Genomic DNA, 2,500 nt, shown 5'->3' on the forward strand with positions numbered 1-2,500 from the left:
AAGAAAAACAAATCGTACACCGTAACGAATCGGAGCAACAAGAACCTGGTGTATATATGGAATCGACCACCACCTCCTACTTCTCCGCGTCCTCCGATAGCATATAATAGCATTTTGCTTTCTCGGAGAAAAGGATATCAATGATGGGTTTTTAGCGCCTCGCCAAAGTGTCTCCCTTCTGTCTTAGTTTTTCATTCGTTCGATGCGAAACGCTCGCTAGGCGTAACCGGCTGATTACTTTTAACGTCCTTCCGTCGCTTTTCAAATTAAAGAAGAACCACGGTGTGTGTCTATGATAGAACTACCCGATCCGATTTTCGTTGATTCTTTGATAGTCTACCAAAGTCCACCGTAAGTTCGAAAGAAAAGCATTCGTGGACTGGACGACCGGCTAAACGCGCGGTCTCGCAATCGATATACATATTCGTAACAAAGAGAGACATGGGGCGACCAACTTCTCAGAGTATATCCCTTCTTTTGGGTTCCGTTCGTATCGCGCTTCTCGTCGTGTTCGTTCGAGCCTCTCCATAGAGGATGATCGTCCGATTCGTTTGATAAATTATCATTTTTCCCTGGGGCTGTACGAACGAACAGAGAGGAAGACGACGACCGACGGATACCACAAATTTCACGTGGTAGGGCATATATTACATATCATAATTATCAGTGTTTGGTCAAATTTCTTTCCAGTGTCCTTTTTGTTATGCTCCAAAACTAGTATACGCTTTATTTTCTCTTTCCTTTGCATAAATTATTAACTTCGGGCAACGTCGGGAGCGCCGGTAATCATTAGATTTGTACGAAACGCGATTTGCGCCCCACGGTGGTTTTTAGTGCCGTCAAAGTCAGAAATCGTAGGAGCGGTGCTTTAACGGGCGGTCGTGATGATACTCCAGACAACACGACGCACGACGCCGTAAAACACTCGCGCGAGTCCAGACTGATCTCTGCCTCACCACGCAAGGGGTGCGCAAACTTGCCAATAATATATAATATTTATTCTTTTTCGTACGTCCAGCGACAAACGCCAACGAAATACCCAAATTCTCGCTCGTACGTTGATACCTTTCTCTTCATCGACCCGGCTCCGAAACGTTCTTCGCCATCTCCCCGAAAGGAGAGGTAAACGACGGCGGGGTTAGGGAATCTGAGAACAACGCAAGCAGTTTTAGGACAAGTGAACGACCCTCAGCCAGGCGTGGTCCAGGAATTTTATCCGTGGACCGCAATGTGCGTTCGAAATGTCGATGTTCATGTGTCCTGCAGTTCACACGTTGACGCGCAATTAGCTGCGTTCTTCATCGACCCACGAGCCAAGTGATCCACCGTTCAGGGTAATCATATACAATTTACAATTTTTCTCTTTGTATTTAAAAATGCTCCTTGTTCTTTGCTTTAAAAATATTCGATGTTCGCACCTCCGACCAGCGTATCGACGGAGGATTGAACGCGCCATATCGACGACAAAAGTTTCTTTTTGTTTCCTGAATGACGGAAAACCATCGTTCGACGGCCGGGCGTACAGTACATTCAAAAGCCTTTGCGCGTGGCTGCGACCAAACGGGTATAATACACCCGTATATTCTTGGTTCCGAACAGTAACTTCACGCGCAATCGGGCGAACGCACGCGGCAGCGCCCATCGGTTGCTCGATGAAATCGATGCGATAAACTACAGCCTTCTCGGCTGGTCGTCGTTAGTCGCGCGAGCAACGGATGGCCGCACAATCGACGCGTCGTCGTTTGCGATTATTCGCCTCACGTTAGCCATGAGTATGTATATTATTCATTTACGAACGAACGCGGCAGCGTCCATCGGTTGCTCGATGAAATCGATGCGATAAACTACAGCCGTCTCGGCTGGTCGTCGTTAGTCGCGCGAGCAACGATGGCCGCAAAATCGACGCGTCGTCGTTTGCGATTATTCGCCTCAAGTTAGCCATGAGTATGTATAACATTCATTTACGAACGAACGCGGCAGCGTCCATCGGTTGCTCGATGAAATCGATGCGATAAACTACAGCCGTTTCGGCTGGTCGTCGTTAGTCGCGCGAGCAACGATGGCCGCAAAATCGACGCGTCGTCGTTTGCGATTATTCGCCTCAAGTTAGCCATGAGTATGTATATTATTCATTTACGAACGAACGCGGCAGCGTCCATCGGTTGCTCGATGAAATCGATGCGATAAACTACAGCCGTTTCGGCTGGTCGTCGTTAGTCGCGCGAGCAACGATGGCCGCAAAATCGACGCGTCGTCGTTTGCGATTATTCGCCTCAAGTTAGCCATGAGTATGTATATTATTCATTTACGAACGAACGCGGCAGCGTCCATCGGTTGCTCGATGAAATCGATGCGATAAACTACAGCCGTTTCGGCTGGTCGTCGTTAGTCGCGCGAGCAACGATGGCCGCAAAATCGACGCGTCGTCGTTTGCGATTATTCGCCTCAAGTTAGCCATGAGTATGTATATTATTCATTTACGAACGAACGCGGCAGCGTC

General features: G+C 48.2%; 1 non-coding gene across 1 annotated transcript; it reads right to left on the minus strand.

Annotated features, from left to right (window-relative positions):
• Positions 1–1,182: 1,182 nt before the first annotated feature.
• LOC143350888 (5.8S ribosomal RNA) lies at positions 1,183–1,337 on the minus strand. The gene has a single exon (XR_013081324.1). It is a non-coding gene; the product is annotated as a 5.8S ribosomal RNA (ribosomal RNA).
• Positions 1,338–2,500: the final 1,163 nt, after the last annotated feature.

This window comes from Colletes latitarsis, unplaced genomic scaffold (assembly GCF_051014445.1).
Source record: "Colletes latitarsis isolate SP2378_abdomen unplaced genomic scaffold, iyColLati1 scaffold0044, whole genome shotgun sequence".
NCBI classification, from domain to species: domain Eukaryota; kingdom Metazoa; phylum Arthropoda; class Insecta; order Hymenoptera; family Colletidae; genus Colletes; species Colletes latitarsis.